Source organism: Hibiscus syriacus, unplaced genomic scaffold (genome assembly GCF_006381635.1).
Source record: "Hibiscus syriacus cultivar Baekdansim isolate YM2019G1 unplaced genomic scaffold, ASM638163v2 tig00110987_pilon, whole genome shotgun sequence".
NCBI classification, from domain to species: Eukaryota; Viridiplantae; Streptophyta; class Magnoliopsida; order Malvales; family Malvaceae; genus Hibiscus; species Hibiscus syriacus.
In genome coordinates this window covers 1,977,175-2,004,391 of record NW_024062941.1, presented here as the reverse complement: position 1 = coordinate 2,004,391, position 27,217 = coordinate 1,977,175, and the positions used below count along the sequence as shown (strand labels likewise).

Sequence of the window (27,217 nt, the reverse complement as noted above, 5' to 3'; positions counted from 1 at the left end):
CAACTGAGCTATTCCAGCTAGTTGAACCTTTAAGCTCCAACCAACATTATCAGTTTGAAATTTTACCAATAGCTAGTAGGCCATTGAAAATTTTCTTTATATAATTGTATAAATTGGTAATATTTTTAAAGTAAATGGGAAATGGACAATCCAAGTTAAAACCACGCTAGAAGGAGGGCTTGAACCTCTGACCTTGTGGTTAACAGGCACACGCTCTATCCAACAGAGCTATTCCAACTAATTGGACCTTTGAGCTTCAACCAGTATTATCAGTTTGAAAATTTTACCAAAAGAGCTAATATTCTATTGAATTTTTTTTTATATAACTGTATAAATTGGTATTATTTTGAAAGTAAATGAGAAATGGTCAATCCGAGCTAAAACAACGCTAGAAGAAGGGCTAAAACCTCTGACCTAGTGGTTAACAACCACACGGTCTAACCAAATGAGCTATTCCAGCTAGTTGGATCTTTAAGGTCCAACAAATATTAGTAGTTTGACACTTTTACGAACTGAGCTAATAGGCCGTTGAAAATTTTCATTAGATAACTGTATAAATTGGTAATATTTTGAAATTTAATGGGAAATGGACAATTCAAATTAAAATAACGCTAGAAGGAGGGCTTGAACCTCTAACCTTGTGGTTAATAGCTACACGCTCTAACCAGCAGAGTTATTCCAGTTAATTGGACTTTTAAGCTCTAACCATTATTGTTATTTTGACACTTTTACCAACTCAGTGAATAGGCCGTTGAAAATTTTCATTATATAACCGTATAAATTGGTAATATTTTGAAAGTTTATGGAAAATGAATAATTCAAATTAAAACAACACTAAAAGGAGGGCTTAAACCTCCGACCTTGTGGCTAACAACCACACGCTCTAACCAACTTAGCTAATAGGCCATTAAAAATTTTCATTATATAACAGTTTAAATTAGCAATATTTTGAAAGTAAATGGGAAATGGACAATTCAAATTAAAACAACACTAGAAGGAGGGCTTGAACCTCCCGACCTTGTGGTTAACAGCCAGACGCTCTAACCAACTAAGTTATTCCAGCTACTTTGACCTTTAAGCTCCAACCAGTATTATCAGTTTGACAATTTTACCAATAGAGATAATAGGCCATTGAAATGTTTCTTTACATAATTGTATAAATTGGTAATATTTTGAAAGTAAATGGGAAATGGAAATCCAAGTTAAAACAACACTAGAAGGAGGGCTTGAGCCTCCGACCATGTGGTTAACAACCAAACGCTCTAACCAACTGAGCTATTCCAACTAGTTGGACCTTCAAGCTCCAACCAGTATTGTCAGTTTGACACTTTTACCAACTGAGCTAATATACAATTGAAAATTTTATTTATATAATTGTATAAATTGGTAATATTTTGAAAGAAAATGGGAAATGGACAATCCGAGCTAAAACAACACTAGCAAGAGGTCTTGAACTTCCGACCTTGGGGTTAAGAGCTAATAGGCCATTGAAAATTTTCATTATACAATTGTATAAATTGGTAATATTTTGAAAGCAAATGGGAAACAAACAATTCAAAATAAAACAACGCTAAAAGGAGGGCTTGAACCTCCAACCTTGTGGTTAACAGCCACAGCTCTAACCAACTGAGCTATTCCAGCTTCTTTGACCTTTAAACTTCAACCAGTATTATCAGTTTGAAAATTTTACCAAAAGAGCTAATAGCCCATTGACTTTTTTTATATAATTATATAAATTGATATTATTTTGAATGTAAAAGAGAAATGGTCAATCTGAGCTAAAATAACACTATAAGAAGGGCTTGAACCTCCGACCTTGTGGTTAATAGCCACAAGTTCTAACAAACTAAGCTATTCTAACTAGTTGGACCTTTAGGCTCCAACCAGTATTATCAGTTTGACAATTTTACCAACAGAACTAATAGGCCATTCAAAATTTGCTTTATAAAATTTTATAAATGGTAATATTTTGAAAGTAAATGGGAAATGGACAATTCAAATTAAAATAACACTAAAAGAATGGCTTAAACATCTGACCTTGTGGTTAATGTCAGACGCTCTAACCAACTAAGCTATTTTAGCTAGTTGGACCTTTAAGCTCCAACCAGTATTGTCAGTTTAACGCTTTTAACAAATGTGCTAATAGGCCTTTTAAAATTTTCTTTCTATAACTGTATAAATTGGTATTATTTTGAAAGTAAATGGGAAATGCACAATCAGAGTTAAAACATCGCTAGAAGGAGGGATTTGAACCTCGAACCTTACGGTTAAAAGCTAAATGCTCTAACAAATTGGACCTATTCCTACTAGTTGGAACATCAAGCTCCAACCAGTATTGTCAGTTTGACACTTTTACCAATTGAGCTAAAAGGCAATTGAAACTTTTCTTTATATAACTGTATAAATTGGAATTATTTTGAAAGTAAATGGGAAATGGTCAATCCGAGCTAAACCAACACTAGAAGGAGGGCTTGAACCTCAGACCTTGTGGTTAACAGCCACACGCTCTAACCATCTGAGCTATTCCAGCTAGTTGGACCTTTAAGCTCCAACCATTATTATCAGTTTGAAAATTTTACCAACAGAGTTAATAGTCTATTATAATTTTTTTATATAATTATATAAATTGGTAATATTTTGAAAGTAAATGAGAAATGAACAATCCGAGCTAAAACAATGCTAGAAGGAGGGCTTGAACCTTCGAACATGTGGTTAATAGCCACACGGTCTAATCAACTGAGCTATTCTAACAAGTTGGACCTTTAAGCTCCAACCAGTATTATCAGTTTGACAATTTTACCAACAGAGCTATTAGGCCATTGAAAATTTTATTTATATAATTGTATAAATTGGTAATATTTTGAAAGTAAATGGGAAATGCACAATTCAAATTAAAACAACACTAGAAGAAGGGCTTGAACCTCTGACCTTATGGTTAATGCCACACGCTCTAACCATCTGAGCTATTCCAGCTAGTTGGACCTTTAAGCTCCAACTATTATTATCAGTTTGAAAATTTTACCAACAGAGTTAATAGTCTATTATATTTTTTTTATATAATTATATAAATTGGTAATATTTTGAAAGTAAATGAGAAATGAACAAACCGAGAAAAAAAATTCTAGAAGGAGGGCTTGAACCTTCGAACATGTGGTTAACAGCCACACGGTCTAATCAACTGAGCTATTCTAACTAGTAGACCTTTAAGCTCCAACCAATATTATCAGTTTGACAATTTTACCAACAAAGCTATTAGGCCATTGAAAATTTTCTTTATATAATTGTATAAATTGGTAATATTTTGAAAGTAAATGGGAAATGGACAATTCAAATTAAAACAACACTAGAAGAAGGGATTGAACCTCTGACCTTGTGGTTAAAGCCACATGCTCTAACCAACTGAGCTATTCCAGTTAGTTGGACCTTTAAGCTCAAACCACTATTGTCAGTTTGACACTTTTAACAAATGTGCTAATAGGCCTTTGAAAATTTTCTTAATATAACTGTATAAATTGGTATTGTTTTGAAAGTAAATGGGAAATGGATAATCAAAGTTAAAACATCGCTAAAGTAGGGCTTTGAACCTCGGACCTTGCGGTTAAAAGCCAAATGCTCTAACCAATTGGAGTTATTCCTACTAGATGGACCTTCATGTTCCAACCGGTATTGTCAGTTTGACACTTTTACCAATTGAGCTAATAGGCAATTGAAAATTTTCTTAATATAACTGAATAAAGTGGAATTATTTTGAAATTAAATGGGAAATGGTCAATTCAAGCTAAAACAACGCTATAAGGAGTGCTTAAACCTCCGAACTTGTGGTTAACAGCCACACGCTCTAACCATCTATAAGCTATTCCAGCTAATTTGATCTTTAAGCTCCAACCAGTATTACTGGTTGGAAAATTTTACTAACAGAGCTAATAGAATATTGAATTTTTTTTATATAATTGTATAAATTGGTATTATTTTGAAAGTAAATAAGAAATGGACAATCCGAGCTAAAATAACGCTAGAAGGAGGGCTTGAACCTATGACTTGTGGTTAACAGCCACACGCTCTAACCAACTGAGCTATTCCATCTAGTTGAACCTTTAAGCTCCAACCAACATTATCAGTTTGAAATTTTACCAATAGCTGGTAGGCCATTGAAAATTATCTTTATATAATTGTATAAATTGGTAATATTTTTAAAGTAAATGGGAAATGGACAATCCAAGTTAAAACAACGCTAGAAGGAGGGCTTGAACCTCTGACCTTGTGGTTAACAGGCACACGCTCTATTCAACAGAGCTATTCCAACTAATTGGACCTTTGAGCTTCAACCAGTATTATCAGTTTAAAAATTTTACCAAAAGAGCTAATAGTCTATTGAATTTTTTTATATAACTGTATAAATTGGTATTATTTTGAAAGTAAATGAGAAATGGTCAATCCGAGCTAAAACAACGCTAGAAGAAAGGCTAAAACCTCCGACCTAGTGGTTAACAACTACACGGTCTAACCAAATGAGCTATTCCAGCTAGTTGGACCTTTAAGGTCCAACAAATATTAGTAGTTTGACACTTTTACGAACTGAGCTAATAGGCCATTAAAAATTTTCATTAGATAACTGTATAAATTGGTAATATTTTGAAAGTTAATGGGAAATGGACAATTCAAATTAAAATAACGCTAGAAGGAGGGCTTGAACCTCTAACCTTGTGGTTAATAGCTACACGCTCTAACCAGCAGAGTTATTCCAGCTAATTGGACTTTTAAGCTCTAACCAGTATTGTTATTTTGACACTTTTACCAACTCAGTGAATAGGCCGTTGAAAATTTTCATTATATAACCGTATAAATTGGTAATATTTTGAAAGTTTATGGGAAATGAATAATTCAAATTAAAACAACACTAAAAGGAGGGCTTAAACCTCCGACCTTGTGGCTAACAACCACACGCTCTAACCAACTTAGCTAATAGGCCATTAAAAATTTTCATTATATAATAGTTTAAATTAGCAATATTTTGAAAGTAAATGGGAAATGGACAATTCAAATTAAAACAACACTAGAAGGAGGGCTTGAACCTCCCGACCTTGTGGTTAATAGCCAGACGCTCTAACCAACTAAGTTATTCCAGCTACTTTGACCTTTAAGCTCCAACCAGTATTATCAGTTTGACAATTTTACCAATAGAGATAATAGGCCATTGAAATGTTTCTTTACATAATTGTATAAATTGGTAATATTTTGAAAGTAAATGGGAAATGGAAATCCAAGTTAAAACAACACTAGAAGGAGGGCTTGAGCCTCCGACCATGTGGTTAACAACCAAACGCTCTAACCAACTGAGCTATTCCAACTAGTTGGACCTTCAAGCTCCAACCAGTATTGTCAGTTTGACACTTTTACCAACTGAGCTAATATACAATTGAAAATTTTATTTATATAATTGTATAAATTGGTAATATTTTGAAAGAAAATGGGAAATGGACAATCCGAGCTAAAACAACACTAGCAAGAGGTCTTGAACTTCCGACCTTGGGGTTAAGAGCTAATAGGCCATTGAAAATTTTCATTATACAATTGTATAAATTGGTAATATTTTGAAAGCAAATGGGAAACAAACAATTCAAAATAAAACAACGCTAAAAGGAGGGCTTGAACCTCCAACCTTGTGGTTAACAGCCACAGGCTCTAACCAACTGAGCTATTCCAGCTTCTTTGACCTTTAAACTTCAACCAGTATTATCAGTTTGAAAATTTTACCAAAAGAGCTAATAGCCCATTGACTTTTTTTATATAATTATATAAATTGATATTATTTTGAATGTAAAAGAGAAATGGTCAATCTGAGCTAAAATAACACTATAAGAAGGGCTTGAACCTCCGACCTTGTGGTTAATAGCCACAAGTTCTAACAAACTAAGCTATTCTAACTAGTTGGACCTTTAGGCTCCAACCAGTATTATCAGTTTGACAATTTTACCAACAGAACTAATAGGCCATTCAAAATTTGCTTTATAAAATTTTATAAATGGTAATATTTTTGAAAGTAAATGGGAAATGGACAATTCAAATTAAAATAACACTAAAAGAATGGCTTAAACATCTGACCTTGTGGTTAATGTCAGACGCTCTAACCAACTAAGCTATTTTAGCTAGTTGGACCTTTAAGCTCCAACCAGTATTGTCAGTTTAACGCTTTTAACAAATGTGCTAATAGGCCTTTTAAAATTTTCTTTCTATAACTGTATAAATTGGTATTATTTTGAAAGTAAATGGGAAATGCACAATCAGAGTTAAAACATCGCTAGAAGGAGGGATTTGAACCTCGAACCTTACGGTTAAAAGCTAAATGCTCTAACAAATTGGACCTATTCCTACTAGTTGGAACATCAAGCTCCAACCAGTATTGTCAGTTTGACACTTTTACCAATTGAGCTAAAAGGCAATTGAAACTTTTCTTTATATAACTGTATAAATTGGAATTATTTTGAAAGTAAATGGGAAATGGTCAATCCGAGCTAAACCAACACTAGAAGGAGGGCTTGAACCTCAGACCTTGTGGTTAACAGCCACACGCTCTAACCATCTGAGCTATTCCAGCTAGTTGGACCTTTAAGCTCCAACCATTATTATCAGTTTGAAAATTTTACCAACAGAGTTAATAGTCTATTATAATTTTTTTATATAATTATATAAATTGGTAATATTTTGAAAGTAAATGAGAAATGAATAATCCGAGCTAAAACAATGCTAGAAGGAGGGCTTTGAACCTTCGAACATGTGGTTAATAGCCACACGGTCTAATCAACTGAGCTATTCTAACAAGTTGGACCTTTAAGCTCCAACCAGTATTATCAGTTTGACAATTTTACCAACAGAGCTATTAGGCCATTGAAAATTTTATTATATAATTGTATAAATTGGTAATATTTTGAAAGTAAATGGAAATGCACAATTCAAATTAAAACAACACTAGAAGAAGGGCTTGAACCTCTGACCTTATGGTTAATGCCACACGCTCTAACCATCTGAGCTATTCCAGCTAGTTGGACCTTTAAGCTCCAACTATTATTATCAGTTTGAAAATTTTACCAACAGAGTTAATAGTCTATTATATTTTTTATATAATTATATAATTGGTAATATTTTGAAAGTAAATGAGAAATGAACAAACCGAGAAAAAAAATTCTAGAAGGAGGGCTTGAACCTTCGAACATGTGGTTAACAGCCACACGGTCTAATCAACTGAGCTATTCTAACTAGTTAGACCTTTAAGCTCCAACCAATATTATCAGTTTGACAATTTTACCAACAAAGCTATTAGGCCATTGAAAATTTTCTTTATATAATTGTATAAATTGGTAATATTTTGAAAGTAAATGGGAAATGGACAATTCAAATTAAAACAACACTAGAAGAAGGATTGAACCTCTGACCTTGTGGTTAAAGCCACATGCTCTAACCAACTGAGCTATTCCAGTTAGTTGGACCTTTAAGCTCAAACCACTATTGTCAGTTTGACACTTTTAACAAATGTGCTAATAGGCCTTTGAAAATTTTCTTAATATAACTGTATAAATTGGTATTGTTTTGAAAGTAAATGGGAAATGGATAATCAAAGTTAAAACATCGCTAAAGTAGGGCTTTGAACCTCGGACCTTGCGGTTAAAAGCCAAATGCTCTAACCAATTGGAGTTATTCCTACTAGATGACCTTCATGTTCCAACGGTATGTCAGTTTGACACTTTTACCATTGAGCTAATAGGCAATTGAAAATTTTCTTAATATAACTGAATAAAGTGGAATTATTTTGAAATTAAATGGGAAATGGTCAATTCAAGCTAAAACAACGCTATAAGGAGTGCTTAAACCTCCGAACTTGTGGTTAACAGCCACACGCTCTAACCATCTATAAGCTATTCCAGCTAATTTGATCTTTAAGCTCCAACCAGTATTACTGGTTGGAAAATTTTACTAACAGAGCTAATAGAATATTGAATTTTTTTTATATAATTGTATAAATTGGTATTATTTTGAAAGTAAATAAGAAATGGACAATCCGAGCTAAAATAACGCTAGAAGGAGGGCTTGAACCTATGACTTGTGGTTAACAGCCACACGCTCTAACCAACTGAGCTATTCCATCTAGTTGAACCTTTAAGCTCCAACCAACATTATCAGTTTGAAATTTTACCAATAGCTGGTAGGCCATTGAAAATTATCTTTATATAATTGTATAAATTGGTAATATTTTTAAAGTAAATGGGAAATGGACAATCCAAGTTAAAACAACGCTAGAAGGAGGGCTTGAACCTCTGACCTTGTGGTTAACAGGCACACGCTCTATTCAACAGAGCTATTCCAACTAATTGGACCTTTGAGCTTCAACCAGTATTATCAGTTTAAAAATTTTACCAAAAGAGCTAATAGTCTATTGAATTTTTTTATATAACTGTATAAATTGGTATTATTTTGAAAGTAAATGAGAAATGGTCAATCCGAGCTAAAACAACGCTAGAAGAAAGGCTAAAACCTCCGACCTAGTGGTTAACAACTACACGGTCTAACCAAATGAGCTATTCCAGCTAGTTGGACCTTTAAGGTCCAACAAATATTGTTAGTTTGACACTTTTACCAACTGAGCTAATAGGCCATTAAAAATTTTCATTAGATAACTGTATAAATTGGTAATATTTTGAAAGTTAATGGGAAATGGACAATTCAAATTAAAACAACGCTAGAAGGAGGGCTTGAATCTCTAACCTTGTGGTTAATAGCTACACGCTCTAACCAGCAGAGTTATTCCAGCTAATTGGACTTTTAAGCTCTAACCAGTATTGTTATTTTGACACTTTTACCAACTTAGTGAATAGGCCGTTGAAAATTTTCATTATATAACTGTATAAATTGGTAATATTTTGAAAGTTTATGGGAAATGAATAATTCAAATTAAAACAACACTAAAAGGAGGGCTTAAACCTCCGACCTTGTGGCTAACAACCACACGCTCTAACCAACTGAGCTAATAGGCCATTAAAAATTTTCATTATATAACAGTTTAAATTAGCAATATTTTGAAAGTAAATGGGAAACGGAAAATTCATATTAAAACAACACTAGAAGGAGGGCTTGAACCTCCCGACCTTGTGGTTAACAGCCAGACGCTCTAACCAACTAAGTTATTCCAGCTTCTTTGACCTTTAAGCTCCAACCAGTATTATCAGTTTGACAATTTTACCAATAGAGATAATAGGCCATTGAAATGTTTCTTTGCATAATTGTATAAATTGGTAATATTTTGAAAGTAAATGGGAAATGGAAATCCAAGTTAAAACAACACTAGAAGGAGGGCTTGAGCCTCCAACCATGTGGTTAACAACCAAACGCTCTAACTAACTGAGCTATTCCAACTAGTTGGACCTTCAAGCTCCAACCAGTATTGTCAGTTTGACGTTTACCAATTGAGCTAATACAATTGAAAATTTATTTATAATTGTATAAATTGGTAATATTTGAAAGAAAATGGGAAATGGACAATCCGAGCTAAAACAACACTAGCAAGAGGTCTTGAACTTCCGACCTTGGGGTTAAGAGCTAATAGGCCATTGAAAATTTTCATTATACAATTGTATAAATTGGTAATATTTTGAAAGCAAATGGGAAACAAACAATTCAAAATAAAACAACGCTAAAAGGAGGGCTTGAACCTCCAACCTAGTGGTTAACAACCATAGGCTCTAACCAACTGAGCTATTCCAGCTTCTTTGACCTTTAAACTCAACCAGTATTATCAGTTTGAAAATTTTACCAAAAGGCTAATAGCCATTGAATTTTTTATATAATTATATAAATTGATATTATTTTGAAAGTAAAAGAGAATGGTCAATCTGAGCTAAACACTATAAGAATAGCTTGAACCTCGACCTTGTGGTTAATAGCCACAAGTTCTAACCAACTAAGCTATTCTAACTAGTTGGACCTTTAGGCTCCAACCAGTATTATTAGTTTGACAATTTTACCAACAGAACTAATAGGTCATTCAAAATTTGCTTTATAAAATTTTATAAATGGTAATATTTTGAAAGTAAATGGGAAATGGACAATTCAAATTAAAATAACACTAAAAGAATGGCTTAAACCTCTGACCTTGTGATTAATGTCAGATGCTCTAACCAACTAAGCTATTTTAGCTAGTTGGACCTTTAAGATCCAACCAGTATTGTCAGTTTAACGCTTTTAACAAATGTGCTAATAGGCCTTTTAAAATTTTCTTTATATAACTGTATAAATTGGTATTATTTTGAAAGTAAATGGGAAATGCACAATCAGAGTTAAAACATCGCTAGAAGGAGGGATTTGAACCTTGAACCTTACGGTTAAAAGCCAAAAGCTCTAACAAATTGGACCTATTCCTACTAGTTGGAATATCAAGCTCCAACCAGTATTGTCAGTTTGACACTTTTACCAATTGAGCTAAAAGGCAATTGAAACTTTTCTTTATATAACTGTATAAATTGGAATTATTTTGAAAGTAAATGGGAAATGGTCAATCCGAGCTAAACCAACGCTAGAAGGAGGGCTTGAACCTCAGACCTTGTGGTTAACAGCCACACGCTCTAACCATCTGAGCTATTCCAGCTAGTTGGACCTTTAAGCTCCAACCATTATTATCAGTTTGAAAATTTTACCAACAGAGTTAATAGTCTATTATAATTTTTTTATATAATTATATAAATTGGCAATATTTTGAAAGTAAATGAGAAATGAACAATCCGAGCTAAAACAATGCTAGAAGGAGGGCTTGAACCTTCGAACATGTGGTTAACAGCCACACAGTCTAATCAACTAAGCTATTCTAACAAGTTGGACCTTTAAGCTCCAACCAGTATTATCAGTTTGACAATTTTACCAACAGAGCTATTAGGCCATTGAAAATTTTATTTATATAATTGTATAAATTGGTAATATTTTGAAAGTAAATGGGAAATGGACAATTCAAATTAAAACAACACTAGAAGAAGGGCTTGAACCTCTGACCTTATGGTTAATGCCACACGCTCTAACCATCTGAGCTATTCCAGCTAGTTGGACCTTTAAGCTCCAACTATTATCATCAGTTTGAAAATTTTACCAACGGAGTTAATAGTCTATTATAATTTTTTTATATAATTATATAAGTTGGCAATATTTTGAAAGTAAATGAGAAAGGAACAATCCGAGCTAAAACAATTCTAGAAGGAGGGCTTGAACCTTCAAACATGTGGTTAACAGCCACACGGTCTAATCAACTGAGCTATTATAACTAATTGGACCTTTAAGCTCCAACCAGTATTATCAGTTTGACAATTTTACCAACAAAGCTATTAGGCCATTGAAAATTTTCTTTATATAATTGTATAAATTGGTAATATTTTGAAAGTAAATGGGAAATGGACAATTCAAATTAAAAGAACACTAGAAGAAGGGCTTGAACCTCTGACCTTGTGGTTAATGCCACATGCTCTAACCAACTGAGCTATTCCAGTTAGTTGGACCTTTAAGCTCAAACCAGTATTGTCAGTTTGACACTTTTAACAAATGTGATAATAGGCCTTTGAAAATTTTCTTATATAACTGTATAAATTGGTATTGTTTGAAAGTAAATGGGAAATGGATAATCAAAGTTAAAACATCGCTAAAGTAGGGCTTTGAACCTCGGACCTCGCGGTTAAAAGCCAAATGCTCTAACCAATTGGAGTTATTCCTACTAGATGAACCTTCAATCTCCAACAAGTACTGTCAGTTTGACACTTTTACCAATTGAGCTAATAGGCAATTGAAAATTTTCTTAATATAACTGAATAAAATGGAATTATTTTGAAATTAAATGGGAAATGGTCAATCTGAGCTAAAACAACGCTAGAAGGAGGGCTTGAACCTCTGAACTTGTGGTTAACAACCACACGCTCTAACCAACTGAGCTATTCCAGCTAGTTGAACCTTTAATCTCCAACCAACATTATCAGTTTGAAATTCTACCAATAGCTAGTAGGAGGGCTTGAACCTCTGACCTTGGGGTTAACAGGCACACGCTCTCAACAGAGCTATTCCAACTAATTGGACCTTGAGCTTCAACCAGTATTATCAGTTTGAAAATTTTACCAAAAGAGCTAATAGTCTATTGAATTGTTTTTTATATAACTGTATAAATTGGTATTATTTTGAAAGTAAATGAGAAATGGTCAATCCGAGCTAAAACAACACTAGAAGAAGGGCTTAAACCTCCGACCTAGTGGTTTAATAGCCACACGGTCTAACCAAAGAGCTATTCCAGCTAGTTGGACTTTTAAGGTCCAACAAATATTATTAGTTTGACACTTTTACCAACTAAGCTAATAGGCCGTTGAAAATTTTCATTATATAACTATATAAATTTGTAATATTTTGAAAGTTAATGGGAAATGGACAATTCAAATTAAAACAACGCTAGAAAGAGGGCTTGAACCTTGACCTTGTGGTTAATAGCTACACGCTTTAACCAACAGTTATTCCAGCTAATTGGACTTTTAAGCTCTAACCAGTATTGTTAGTTTGACACTTTACCAACTCAGTGAATAGGCTGTTGAAAATTTTCATTATAACGTATAAATTGGTAATATTTTGAAAGTTAATGGGAAATGAACAATTCAAATAAAAAACAAACACTAAAAGTGAGCTTAAACCTCCGACCTTGTGGCTAACAACCACACGCTCTAACCAACTGAGCTAATAGGCCATTATAAATTGGTAATATTTTGAAAGTAAATGGGAAATGGACATTCAAGTTAAACAATGCTAGAAGGAGGGCTGAGCCTCTGACCATGTGGTAACAACCAAACGCTCTAACCAACTGAGCTATTCCAACTAGTTGGACCTTCAAGCTCCAACCAGTATTGTCAGTTTGACACTTTTACCACCTGAGCTAATAGACAATTAAAAATTTTATTTATATAATTGTATAAATTGGTAATATTTTGAAAGAAAATGGGAAATGGACAATCCGAGCTAAAACATAGCAAGAGGTCTTGAACTTTCGACCTTGGGTTAAGAGCTAATAGGCCATTGAAACTTTTCTTTACATAACTGTATAAATTGGAATTATTTGAAAGTAAATGGGAAATGGTCAATCCGAGCTAAACCAACGCTAGAAGGAGGGCTTGAACCTCAGACCTTGTGGTTAATAGCCACACATTCTAACCTTCTGAGCTATTCCAGCTAGTTGGACCTTTAAGCTCCAACCATTATATCAGTTTGAAAATTTTACCAACAAAGTTAATAGTCTATTATATTTTTTATATAATTATATAAATTGGTAATATTTTTAAAGTAAATGAGAAATGAACAATCCGAGCTAAAATAATGCTAGAGGAGGGCTTGAACCTTCGAATGTGGTTAACAGCCACACGGTCTAATCAACTGAGCTATTCTAACTAGTTGGACCTTTAAGCTCCAACAGTATTATCAGTTTGACAATTTTACCAACAGAGCTATTAGGCCATTGAAAATTTTCTTTATAAATTGTATAAATTGGTAATATTTTGAAAGTAAATGGGAAATGGACAATTCAAATTAAACAACACTAGAAGAAGGGCTTGAACCTCTGACCTTGTGTTAATCCCACGCTCTAACCAACTGAGCTATTCAGTTAGTTGGACCTTTAAGCTCAAACCAGTATCAGTTTGACACTTTAACAAATGTGCTAATATGCCTTTGAAAATTTTCTTTATATAACCGTATAAATTGGTATTGTTTTGAAAGTAAATGGGAAATGGATAATCAAAGTTAAAACATCGCTAAAGTAGGGCTTTGAACCTCGGACCTCGCGGTTAAAAGCCAAATGCTCTAACCAATTGGAGTTATTCCTACTAGATAACCTTCAAGCTCCAACCAGTACTGTCAGTTTGACACTTTTACCAATTGAGCTAATAGGCAATTGATTTTTTTTAATATACTGAATAAAGTGGAATTATTTTGAAATTAATGGGAAATGGTCAATCCGAGCTAAAACAACGCTATAAGGAGTGCTTAAACCTCCGACCTTGGGTTAACAGCCACACGCTATAACCATCTATAAGCATTCCAGCTAATTTGATCTTTAAGCTCCAAACCAGTATTATCAGTTGGAAATATTACAACAGAGCTAATAGAATATTGAATTTTTTTTTATATAATTGTATAAATTGGTATTATTTTGAAAGTAAATAAGAAATGGACAATCCGAGCTAAAACAACGCTAGAAGGAGGGCTTGAACCTCTGAACTTGTGGTTAACAGCCACACACTCTAACCAACTGAGCTATTCCAGCTAGTTGAACCTTAAGCTCCAACCAACATTATCAGTTTGAAATTTTACCAATAGCTAGTAGGCCATGAAAATTTTCTTTATAATTGTATAAATTGGTATATTTTTAAAGTAAATGGCAAAGGACAATCCAGTTAAAAACAACGCTAGAAGGAGGGCTTGAACCTCTGACCTTGTGGTTAACAGGTACACGCTCTATCCAACAGAGCTATTCCAACTAATTGGACCTTTGAGCTTCAACCAGTATTATCAGTTGAAAATTTTACGAAAAGAGCTAATATACTATTGATTTTTTTATATAACTGTATAAATTGGTATTATTTGAAAGTAAATGAAAATGGTCAATCCGAGCTAAAACAACGCTAGAAGAAGGGCTAAAACCTCCAACCTAGTGGTTAACACCACACGGTCTAACCAAATGAGCTATTCCAGCTAGTTGGACCTTTAAGGTCCAAAAATATTGTTAGTTGACACTTTTACCAACTGAGCTAATAGGCCGTTGAAAATTTTCATTAGATAACTGTATAAATTGGTAATATTTGAAAGTTAATGGGAAATGGATAATTCAAATTAAAATAACGCTAGAAGGAGGGCTTGAACCTCTAACCTTGTGGTAATAGCTACACGCTCTAACCAACAGAGTTTTTCCAGCTAATTGGACTTTTAAGCTCTAACCAGTATTGTTATTTTGACACTTTTACCAACTCAGTGACTAGGCCGTTGAAAATTTTCATTATATAACCGTATAATTGGTAATATTTTGAAAGTTTGGAATGAATAATTCAAATTAAAACAACACTAAAAGGAGGGCTTAAACCTCCGACCTTGTGGCTAACAACCACACGCTCTAACCAACTGAGCTAATAGGCCATTAAAATTTTCATTATATAACAGTTTAAATTAGCATATTTTGAAAGTAATGGGAAATGGACAATTCAAATTAAACAGCACTAGAAGGAGGGCTTGAACCTCCCGACCATGTGGTAAAGCCAGACGCTCTAACCAACTAAGTTATTCCAGCTTCTTTGACCTTTAAGCTCCAACCAGTATTATCAGTTTGACATTTTACCAATAGAGATATAGGCCATTGAATGTTCTTTACATAATTGTAAATTGGTAATATTTTGAAAGTAAATAGGAAATGGAAATCCAAGTTAAAACAACACTAGAAGGAGGCTTGAGCCTCCGACCTGTTAAACCAAACGCTCTAAACCACGAGCTATTCCAACTAGTTGGACCTTCAAGCTCCAACCAGTAGTAAGTTTGACACTTTTACCAACTGAGCTAATATACAATTGAAAATTTTATTTATATAATTGTATAAATTGGTATTATTTTGAAAGAAAATGGGAAAGGACAATCCGAGCTAAAACAACACTAGCAAGAGGTCTTGAACTTCCGACCTTGGGGTAAGAGCTAATAGGCCATTGAAAATTTTCATTATACAATTTATAAATTGGTAATATTTTGAAAGCAATGGGAAACAAACATTCAAAATAAAACAACGCTAAAAGGAGGGCTTGAACCTCCAACCTTGTGGTTAACAGCCACAGGCTAACCAATTGAGCTATTCCAGCTTCTTTGACCTTTAAACTTCAACCAGTATTATCAAGTTCTAACCAACTAAGCTATTCTAACTAGTTGGACCTTAGGCTCCAACCAGTATTATCAGTTTGACAATTTTACCAACAAACTAATAGGCCATTCAAATTTTCTTTATAAAATTTTATAAATGGTAATATTTTGAAAGTAAATGGGAAGGGACAATTCAAATTAAAATAACACTAAAAGAATGGCTTAAACCTCTGACCTTGTGGTTAATGTCAGACGCTCTAACCAACTAAGCTATTTTAGCTAGTTGGACCTTTAAGCTTCAACCATTGTCAGTTTAACGCTTTTAACAAATGTGCTAATAGGCCTTTTAAAATTTTCTTTATATAACTGTATAAATTGGTATATTTTGAAAGTAAATACGAAATGCACAATTAGAGTTAAAACATCGCTAGAAGGGGATTGAACCTCGAACCTTACGGTTAAAAGCCAAATGCTCTAACAAATTGGACTATTCCTACTAGTTGGAACATCAAGCTCCAACCAGTATTGTCAGTTTGACACTTTTACCAATTGAGCTAAAAGGCAATTGAAACTTTTCTTTATATAACTGTATAAATTGGAATTATTTTGAAAGTAAATGGGAAATGGTCAATCCGAGCTAATCCAACGCTAGAAGGAGGGCTTGAACCTCGACCTTGTGGTTAACAGCCACACGCTCTAACCATCTGAGCTATTCCAGCTAGTTGGACCTTTAAGCTCCAACATTATTATCAGTTTGAAAATTTTACCACATAGTTAATAGTATATTATTTTTTTATATAATTATAAATTGGTTTTGAAAGTAAATGAGAAATGAACAATCCGAGCTAAAACAATGTTAGAAGGAGGGCTTGAACCTTTGAACATGTGGTTAACAGCCACACGGTCTAATCAACTGAGCTATTCTAACTAGTTGGACCTTTAAGCTCCAACCAGTATTATCAGTTTGACAATTTTACCAACAGAGCTATTAGGCCATTGAAAATTTTTAAATATTGTATAAATGGTAATATTTTGAAAGTAAATGGGAAATGGACAATCAAATTAAAACAACACTAGAAGAAGGGCTCGAACCTCTGACCTTATGGTTAATGCCACACGCTCTAACCATCTAAGCTATTCCAGCTAGTTAGACCTTTAAGCTCCAACCATTATTATCAGTTTGAAAATTTTACCAACGGAGTTAATAGTCTATTATAATTTTTTTATATAATTATATAAATTGGTAATATTTTGAAAGTAAATGAGAAATGAACAATCCGAGCTAAAACAATTCTAGAAGGAGGGCTTGAACCTTCGAACATGTGGTTAACAGCCACACGGTCCAATCAACTGAGCTATTCTAACTAGTTGGACCTTTAAGCTCCAACCAATATTATCAGTTTGACAATTTTACCAACAAAGCTATTAGGCCATTGAAAATTTTCTTTATATAATTGTATAAATTGGTAATATTGAAAGTAAATGGGAAATGGACAATTCAAATTAAAACAACACTAGAAGAAGGGCTTGAACCTCTGACCTTGTGGTTAATGCCATGCTCTAACCAACTGAGCTATTCCAGTTAGTTGGACCTTTAAGCTCAAACCAGTATTGTCAGTTTGACACTTTTAACAAATGTGCTAATAGGCCTTTGAAAATTTCTTAATATAACTGTATAAATTGGTATTGTTTTGAAAGTAAATGGGAAATGGATCAAAGTTAAAACATCGCTAAAGTAGGGCTTTGAACCTCGGACCTCGCTGTTAAAAGCCAAATGCTCTAACCAATTGGAGTTATTCCTACTAGATGACTTTCAAGATCTAACCAGTACTGTCAGTTTGACACTTTACCAATTGAGCTAATAGGCATTGAAAATTTTCTTATATAACTGAATAAAGTGGAATTTTGAAAGTAAACAAGAATGGACAATCCGAGCTAAAATAACGCTAGAAGGAGGGCTTGAACCTATGACTTGTGGTTAACAGCCACACGCTCTACCAACTGAGCTATTCCATCAGTTGAACCTTTAAGCTCCAACCAACATTATCAGTTTGAAATTTTACCAATAGCTGGTAGGCCATTGAAATTTTCTTTATAATTGTATAAATTGGTAATATTTTAAAGTAAATGGGAAAGGATAATAAGTTAAAACAACGCTAGAAGGAGGGCTTGAACCTCTGACCTTGTGGTTAACAGGCACACGCTCTATTCAACAGAGCTATTCCAACTAATTGGACCTTTGAGCTTCAACCAGTATTATCAGTTTGAAAATTTTACCAAAGAGCTAATAGTCTATTGAATTTTTTTATAACTGTATAAATTGGTATTATTTTGAAAGTAAATGAGAAATGGTCAATCCGAGCTAAAACAACGGTAGAAGAAGGGCTAAAACCTCCGACCTAGTGGTTAACAACCACACGGTCTAACCAAATGAGCTATTCTAGCTAGTTGGACCTTTAAGTCCAACAAATAGTTAGTTTGACACTTTACCAACTGAGCTAATAGGCCGTTGAAAATTTTCATTAGATAACTGTATAAATTGGTATTTTGAAAGTTAATGGGAAATGGACAATTCAAATTAAAACAACGCTAGAAGGAGGGCTTGAACCTCTAACCTTGTGGTTAATAGCTACACGCTCTAACCAGCAGAGTTATTCCAGCTAATTGGACTTTTAAGCTCTAACCAGTATTGTTATTTTGACACTTTTACCAACTTAGTGAATAGGCCGTTGAAAATTTTCATTATATACCGTATAAATTGTAATATTTTGAAAGTTTATGGGAAATGAATAATTCAAATTAAAACAACACTAAAAGGAGGGCTTAAACCTCCGACCTTGTGGCTAACAACCACACGCTCTAACCAACGAGCTAATAGGCCATTAAAAATTTTCATTATATAACAGTTTAAATTAGCAATATTTTGAAAGTAAATGGGAAATGGACAATTCAAATTAAAACAACACTAGAATGAGGGCTTGAACCTCCCGACCTTGTGGTTAACAGCCAACGCTCTAACCAACTAAGTTATTCCAACTTCTTTGACCTTTAAGCTCCAACCAGTATTATAGTTTGACAATTTTACCAATAGAGATAATAGGCCATTGAAATTTCTTTATAATTGATAAATTGGTAATATTTTGAAAGTAAATGGGAAATGGAAATCCAGGTTAAAACACACTAGAAGGAGGGCTTGAGCCTCCGACCATGTGGTTACAACCAACGCTCTAACCAACTGAGCTATTCCAACTAGTTGGACCTTCAAGCTTCAACCAGTATTGTCAGTTTGACACTTTACCAACTGAGCTATACAATTGAAAATTTTTTTATATAATTGTATAAATTGGTAATATTTGAAAGAAATGGAAATGGACAATCCGAGCTAAAAAAACACTAGCAGAGGTCTTGAACTTCCGACCTTGGGGTTAAGAGCTAATAGGCCATTGAAATTTTATTATACAATTGCATAAATTGGTAATATTTGAAAGCAAATGGGAAACAAACAATTCAAAATAAAAAACGCTAAAAGGAGGGCTTGAACCTCCAACCTTGTGGTTAACAGCCACAGGCTCTAACCAACTGAGCTATTCCAGCTTCTTTGACCTTTAAACTTCAACCAGTATTATCAGTTTGAAAATTTTACCAAAAGAGCTAATAGCCCATTGAATTTTTTTATATAATTATAAATTGATATTTTTGAAAGTAAAAGGGAAATGGTCAATCTGAGCTAAAACACACTATAAGAAGGGCTTGAACCTCCGACCTTGGTTAATAGCCACAAGTTCTAACCACTAAGCTATTCTAACTAGTTGGACCTTTAGGCTCCAACCAGTATTATCAGTTTGACAATTTTACCAACAGAACTAATAGGCCATTAAAAATTTGCTTCATAAAATTTTATAAATGGAATATTTTGAAAGTAATGGGAAATGGACAATTCAAATAAAAATAACACTAAAAGAATGGCTTAAACCTCTGACCTTGTGGTTAATGTCAGACGCTCTAACCAACTAAGCTATTTTAGCTAGTTGGACCTTTAAGCTCCAACCAGTATTGTCAGTTTAACGCTTTTAACAAATGTGCTAATAGGCCTTTTAAAATTTTCTTTATATAACTGTATAAATTGGTATTATTTTGAAAGTAAATGGAAATGCACAATCAGAGTTAAAACATCGCTAGAAGGAGGGATTTGAACCTCGAACCTTACGGTTAAAAGCCAAATGCTCTAACAAATTGGACCTATTCCTACTAGTTGGAACATCAAGCTCCAACCAGTATTGTCAGTTTGACACTTTTACCAATTGAGCTAAAGGCAACTAAACTTTTCTTTATATAACTGTATAAATTGGAATTATTTTGAAAGTAAATGGGAAATGGTCAATCCGAGCTAAACCAACGCTAGAAGGAGGGCTTAAACCTCAGACCTTGTGGTTAATAGCCACGCTCTAACCATCTGAGATATTCCAGCTAGTTGGACCTTTAAGCTCCAACCATTATTATCAGTTGAAAATTTTACCAACAGAGTTAATAGTCTATTATAATTTTTTATTAATTATATAAATTGGTAATATTTGAAAGTAATGAGAAATGAACAATCCGAGCTAAAACAATGCTAGAAGGAGGGCTTGAACCTTCGAACATGTGGTTAACAGCCACGGTCTAATCAACTGAGCTATTCTAACAAGTTGGACCTTTAAGCTCCAACCAGTATTATCAGTTTGACATTTTACCAACAGAGCTATTAGGCCATTGAAAATTTATTTATATAATTGTATAAATTGGTAATATTTTGAAAGTAAATGGGAAATGGACAATTCAATTAAACAAACTAGAAGAAGGGCTTGAACCTCTGACCTTATGGTTAAGCCAACGCTAACCATCTGAGCTATTCCAGCTAGTTGGACCTTTAAGCTCCAACTTATTATCAGTTTGAAAATTTTACCAACGAGTTAATGTCTATTATAATTTTTTTATAATTATAAATTGTTAATATTTTGAAAGTAAATGAGAATGAACAATCCGAGCTAAAACATTCTAGAAGGAGGGCTTGAACATTCGAACATGTGGTTAAGCCACACAGTCTAATCACTGAGCTATTCTAACTATTGGACCTTAAGCTCCAACCAATATTATCAGTTTGACAATTTTACCAACAAGCTATTAGGCCATTGAAATTTTCTTTATATAATTGTATAAATTGGTAATATTTTGAAAGTAAATGGAAATGGACAATTCAATTAAAACAACACTAGAAGAAGGGATTGAACCTATGACCTTGTGGTTAATGCCACATGCTCTAACCAACTGAGCTATTCCAGTTAGTTGTATCTTTAAGCTCAAACCAGTATTGTCAGTTTGACACTTTTAACAAATGTGCTAATAGGCCTTTGAAAATTTTCTTATATAACTGTATAAATTGGTATGTTTTGAAAGTAAATGGGAAATGGATAATCAAGTTAAAACATCACTAAAGTAGGGCTTTGAACCTCGGACCTTGAGGTTAAAGCCAAATGCTCTAACCAATTGGAGTTCCTACTAGATGGACCTTCAAGCTCCAACCATATTGTCAGTTTGACACTTTTACCAATGAGCTAATAGGCAATTGAAAATTTTCTTATATAACTGAATAAAGTGGAATTATTTTTAAATTAAATGGGAAATGGTCAATTCGAGCAAAACAACGCTAAGGAGTGCTTAAACCTCCGAACTTGTGGTTAACAGCCACACGCTCTAACCATCTATAAGCTATTCCAGCTAATTTGATCTTTAAGCTCCAACCAGTATTACTAGTTGGAAAATTTTACCAACAGAGCTAATAGAATATTGAATTTTTTTTATATAATTGTATAAATTGGTATTATTTTGAAAGTAAACAAGAAATGGACAATCCGAGCTAAAATAACGCTAGAAGGAGGGCTTGAATCTATGACTTGTGGTTAACAGCCACACGCTCTAACCAACTGAGCTATTCCATCAGTTGAACCTTTAAGCTCCAACCAACATTATCAGTTTGAAATTTTACCAATAGCTGGTAGGCCATTGAAAATTTTCTTTATATAATTGTATAAATTGGTAATATTTTTAAAGTAAATGGGAAATGGATAATCCAAGTTAAAACAACGCTAGAAGGAGGGCTTGAACCTCTGACCTTGTGGTTAACAGGCACACGCTCTATTCAACAGAGCTATTCCAACTAATTGGACCTTTGAGCTTCAACCAGTATTATCAATTTGAAAATTTTACCAAAAGAGCTAATAGTCTATTGAATTTTTTTATATAATTGTATAAATTGGTATTATTTTGAAAGTAAATGAGAAATGGTCAATCCGAGCTAAAACAACGCTAGAAGAAGTGCTTAAATCTCCGACCTAGTGGTTAACAACCACACAGTCTAACCAAATGAGCTATTCTAGCTAGTTGGACCTTTAAGGTCCAACAAATATTGTTAGTTTGACACTTTTACCAACTGTGCTAATAGGCCGTTGAAAATTTTCATTATATAACTGTATAAGTTGGTAATATTTTGAAATTTAATGGGAAATGGACAATTCAAATTAAAACAACGCTAGAAGGAGGGCTTGAACCTCTGACCCTGTGGTTAATAGCTCCACGCTCTAACCAACAGATTTATTCCAGCTAATTGGACTTTTAAGCTCTAACCAGTATTGTTAGTTTGACACTTTTACCAACTCAGTGAATAGGCCGTTGAAAATTTGCATTATATAACCGTATAAATTGGTAATATTTTGAAAGTTAATGGGAAATGAACAATTCAAATTAAAACGACACTAAAAGGGGGGCTTAAACCTCCGACCTTGTGGCTAACAGCCACACGCTCTAACCAACTGAGCTAATAGGCCATTGAAAATTTTCATTATATAACTGTTTAAATTAGCAATATTTTGAAAGTAAATGGGAAATGGGCAATTCAAATTAAAACAACGCTAGAAGGAGGGCTTTAACCTCCCGACCTTGTGGTTAAAAGCCAGACGCTCTAACCAACTAAGTTATTCCAGCTTTTTGACCTTTAAGCTCCAACCAATATTATCAGTTTGACAATTTTACCAATAGAGATAATGGGCCATTGAAATGTTTCTTTACATAATTGTATGAATTGGTAATATTTTGAAAGTAAATGGGAAATGGACAATCCAAGTTAAAACAACGCTAGAAGGAGGGCTTGAGCCGCCGACCATGTGGTTAACGACCAAACGCTCTAACCAACTGAGCTATTCCAACTAGTTGGACCTTCAAGCTCCAACCAGTATTGTCAGTTTGACACTTTTACCAACTGAGCTAATAGACAACTGAAAAATTTATTTATATAATTGTATAAATTGGTAATATTTTGAAAGAAAATGGGAAATGGACAATCCGAGCTAAAACAACACTAGCAAGAGGTCTTGAACTTCCGACCTTGGGGTTAAGAGCTAATAGGCTATTGAAACTTTTCGTTATATAACTGTATAAATTGGAATTATTTTGAAAGTAAATGGGAAATGGTCAATCCGAGCTAAACCAACGCTAGAATGAGGGCTTGAACCTCAGACCTTGTGGTTAACAGCCACACGCTCTAACCATCTGAGCTATTCCAGCTAGTTGGACCTTTAAGGTCCAACCATTATTATCAGTTTGAAAATTTACCAACAGAGTTATATTATAATTTTTATATAATTATATAAATTGGTAATATTTTGAAAGTAAATGAGAAATGAACAATCCGAGCTAAAACCATGCTAGAATGAGGGCTTGAACCTTCGAACATGTGGTTAACAGCCACACGGTCTAATCAACTGAGCTATTCTAACTAGTTGGACCTTTAAGCTCCAACCAGTATTATCAGTTTGACAATTTTACCAACAGTGCTATTAGGCCATTGAAAATTTTCTTTATATAATAGTATAAATTGGTAATATTTTGAAAGTAAATGGGAAATGGACAATTCAAATTAAAAGAACACTAGAAGAAGGGCTTGAACCTCTGACCTTGTGGTTAATCCCACACGCTCTAACCAACTGAGCTATTCCAGTTAGTTGGACCTTTAAGCTCAAACCAGTATTGTCAGTTTGACACTTTTAACAAATGTGCTAATAGGCCTTTGAAAATTTTCTTTATATAACTGTATAAATTGGTATTGTTTTGAAAGTAAATGGGAAATGGATAATCAAAGTTAAAACATCGCTAAAGTAGGGCTTTGAACCTCGGACCTCGCTGTTAAAAGCCAAATGCTCTAACCAATTGGAGTTATTCCTACTAGATGAACTTTCAAGATCCAACCAGTACTGTCAGTTTGACACTTTTACCAATTGAGCTAATAGGCAATTGAAAATTTTCTTAATAACTGAATAAAGTGGAATTATTTTGAAAGTAAACAAGAATGGACAATCCGAGCTAAAAAACGCTAGAAGGAGGGCTTGAACCTATGACTTGTGGTTAACAGCCACACGCTCTAACCAACTGAGCAATTCCATAGTTGAACCTTTAAGCTCCAACCAACATTATCAGTTTGAAATTTTACCAATAGCTGGTAGGCCATTGAAAATTTTCTTTATATAATTGTATAAATTGGTAATATTTTTAAAGTAAATGGGAAATGGACAATCCAAGTTAAAACAACGCTAGAAGGAGGGCTTGAACCTCTGACCTTGTGGTTAACAGGCACACGCTCTATTCAACAGAGCTATTCCAACTAATTGGACCTTTGAGCTTCAACCAGTATTATCATTTGAAAATTTTACCAAAAGAGCTAATAGTCTATTGAATTTTTTATATATTATAAATTGGTATTATTTTGAAAGTAAATGAGAAATGGTCAATCCGAGCTAAAACAACGCTAGAAGAAGTGCTTAAATCTCCGACCTAGTGGTTAACAACCACACAGTCTAACCAAATGAGCTATTCTAGCTAGTTGGACCTTTAAGGTCCAACAAATATTGTTAGTTTGACACTTTTACCAACTGTGCTAATAGGCCGTTGAAAATTTTCATTATATAACTGTATAAGTTGGTAATATTTTGAAAGTTAATGGGAAATGGACAATTCAAATTAAAACAACGCTAGAAGGAGGGCTTGAACCTCTGACCTTGTGGTTAATAGCTCCACGCTCTAACCAACAGATTTATTCCAGCTAATTGGACTTTTAAGCTCTAACCAGTATTGTTAGTTTGACACTTTTACCAACTCAGTGAATAGGCCGTTGAAAATTTGCATTATATAACCGTATAAATTGGTAATATTTTGAAAGTTAATGGGAAATGAACAATTCAAATTAAAACGACACTAAAAGGGGGGCTTAAACCTCCGACCTTGTGGCTAACAGCCACACGCTCTAACCAACTGAGCTAATAGGCCATTGAAAATTTTCATTATATAACTGTTTAAATTAGCAATATTTTGAAAGTAAATGGGAAATGGGCAATTCAAATTAAAACAACGCTAGAAGGAGGGCTTTAACCTCCCGACCTTGTGGTTAAAAGCCAGACGCTCTAACCAACTAAGTTATTCCAGCTTCTTTGACCTTTAAGCTCCAACCAATATTATCAGTTTGACAATTTTACCAATAGAGATAATGGGCCATTGAAATGTTTCTTTACATAATTGTATGAATTGGTAATATTTTGAAAGTAAATGGGAAATGGACATCCAAGTTAAAACAACGCTAGAAGGAGGGCTTGAGCCCCGACCATGTGGTTAACGACCAAACGCTCTAACCAACTGAGCTATTCCAACTAGTTGGACCTTCAAGCTCCAACCATTGTCAGTTTGACACTTTTACCAACTGAGCTAATAGACAACTGAAAAATTTATTTATATAATTGTATAAATTGGTAATATTTTGAAAGAAAATGGGAAATGGAAAATCCGAGCTAAAACAACACTAGCAAGAGGTCTTGAACTTCCGACCTTGGGGTTAAGAGCTAATAGGCTATTGAAACTTTTCGTTATATAACTGTATAAATTGGAATTATTTTGAAAGATAATGGGAAATGGTCAATCCGAGATAAACCAACGCTAGAATGAGGGCTTGAACCTCAGACCTTGTGGTTAACAGCCACACGCTCTAACCATCTGAGCTATTCCAGCTAGTTGGACCTTTAAGGTCCAACCATTATTATCAGTTTGAAAATTTTACCAACAGAGTTAATAGTCTATTATAATTTTTTTATATAATTATATAAATTGGTAATATTTTGAAAGTAAATGAGAAATGAACAATCCGAGCTAAAACCATGCTAGAATGAGGGCTTGAACCTTCGAACATGTGGTTAACAGCCACACGGTCTAATCAACTGAGCTATTCTAACTAGTTGGACCTTTAAGCTCCAACCAGTATTATCAGTTTGACAATTTTACCAACAGAGCTATTAGGCCATTGAAAATTTTCTTTATATATAGTATAAATTGGTAATATTTTGAAAGTAAATGGGAAATGGACAATTCAAATTAAAGAACACTAGAAGAAGGGCTTGAACCTCTGACCTTGTGGTTAATCCCACACGCTCTAACCAACTGAGCTATTCCAGTTAGTTGGACCTTTAAGCTCAAACCAATATTGTCAGTTTGACACTTTTAACAAATGTGCTAATAGGCCTTTGAAAATTTTCTTTATATAACTGTATAAATTGGTATTGTTTTGAAAGTAAATGGGAAATGGATAATCAAAGTTAAAACATCGCTAAAGTAGGGCTTTGAACCTCGGACCTCGCTGTTAAAAGCCAAATGCTCTAACCAATTGGAGTTATTCCTACTAGATGAACTTTCAAGATCCAACCAGTACTGTCAGTTTGACACTTTTACCAATTGAGCTAATAGGCAATTGAAAATTTTCTTAATATAACTGAATAAAGTGGAATTATTTTGAAATTAAATGGGAAATGGTCAATCCGAGCTAAAACAACGCTAGAAGGAGGGCTTGAACCTCTGAACTTGTGGTTAACAACCACACGCTCTAACCAACTGAGCTATTCCAGCTAGTTGAACCTTTAAGCTCCAACCAACATTATCAGTTTGAAATTCTACCAATAGTTAGTATGCCATTGAAAATTTTCTTTATATAATTGTATAAATTGGTAATATTTTTAAAGTAAATGAGAAATGGACAATCCAAGTTAAAACAACGCTAGAAGGAGGGCTTGAACCTCTGACCTTGTGGTTAACAGGCACACGCTCTATTCAACAGAGCTATTCCAACTAATTGGACCTTTGAGATTCAACCAGTATTATCAGTTTGAAAATTTTACCAAAAGAGCTAATAGTCTATTGAATTGTTTTTTATATAACTGTATAAATTGGTATTATTTTAAAAGTAAATGAGAAATGGTCAATCCGA

General features: G+C 33.8%; 10 non-coding genes across 10 annotated transcripts; all 10 read right to left on the bottom strand.

Moving 5' to 3' along the window:
• Window positions 1–1,568: 1,568 nt before the first annotated feature.
• TRNAN-GUU lies at window positions 1,569–1,641 on the bottom strand. Its single transcript has one exon. It is a non-coding gene; the product is annotated as a tRNA-Asn (tRNA).
• A 3,990-nt stretch (window positions 1,642–5,631) lies between these two features.
• Window positions 5,632–5,705, bottom strand: TRNAN-GUU. The gene has a single exon. It is a non-coding gene; the product is annotated as a tRNA-Asn (tRNA).
• Window positions 5,706–10,559: 4,854 nt separating this feature from the next.
• Window positions 10,560–10,633, bottom strand: TRNAN-GUU. Its single transcript has one exon. It is a non-coding gene; the product is annotated as a tRNA-Asn (tRNA).
• A 1,257-nt stretch (window positions 10,634–11,890) lies between these two features.
• TRNAN-GUU lies at window positions 11,891–11,964 on the bottom strand. Its single transcript has one exon. It is a non-coding gene; the product is annotated as a tRNA-Asn (tRNA).
• Window positions 11,965–14,243: 2,279 nt separating this feature from the next.
• Window positions 14,244–14,317, bottom strand: TRNAN-GUU. Its single transcript has one exon. It is a non-coding gene; the product is annotated as a tRNA-Asn (tRNA).
• Window positions 14,318–16,534: 2,217 nt separating this feature from the next.
• On the bottom strand, window positions 16,535–16,607 carry TRNAN-GUU. The gene has a single exon. It is a non-coding gene; the product is annotated as a tRNA-Asn (tRNA).
• Window positions 16,608–19,408: 2,801 nt separating this feature from the next.
• On the bottom strand, window positions 19,409–19,482 carry TRNAN-GUU. The gene has a single exon. It is a non-coding gene; the product is annotated as a tRNA-Asn (tRNA).
• Window positions 19,483–23,410: 3,928 nt separating this feature from the next.
• Window positions 23,411–23,484, bottom strand: TRNAN-GUU. Its single transcript has one exon. It is a non-coding gene; the product is annotated as a tRNA-Asn (tRNA).
• A 2,413-nt stretch (window positions 23,485–25,897) lies between these two features.
• On the bottom strand, window positions 25,898–25,971 carry TRNAN-GUU. Its single transcript has one exon. It is a non-coding gene; the product is annotated as a tRNA-Asn (tRNA).
• An 814-nt stretch (window positions 25,972–26,785) lies between these two features.
• TRNAN-GUU lies at window positions 26,786–26,859 on the bottom strand. Its single transcript has one exon. It is a non-coding gene; the product is annotated as a tRNA-Asn (tRNA).
• Window positions 26,860–27,217: the final 358 nt, after the last annotated feature.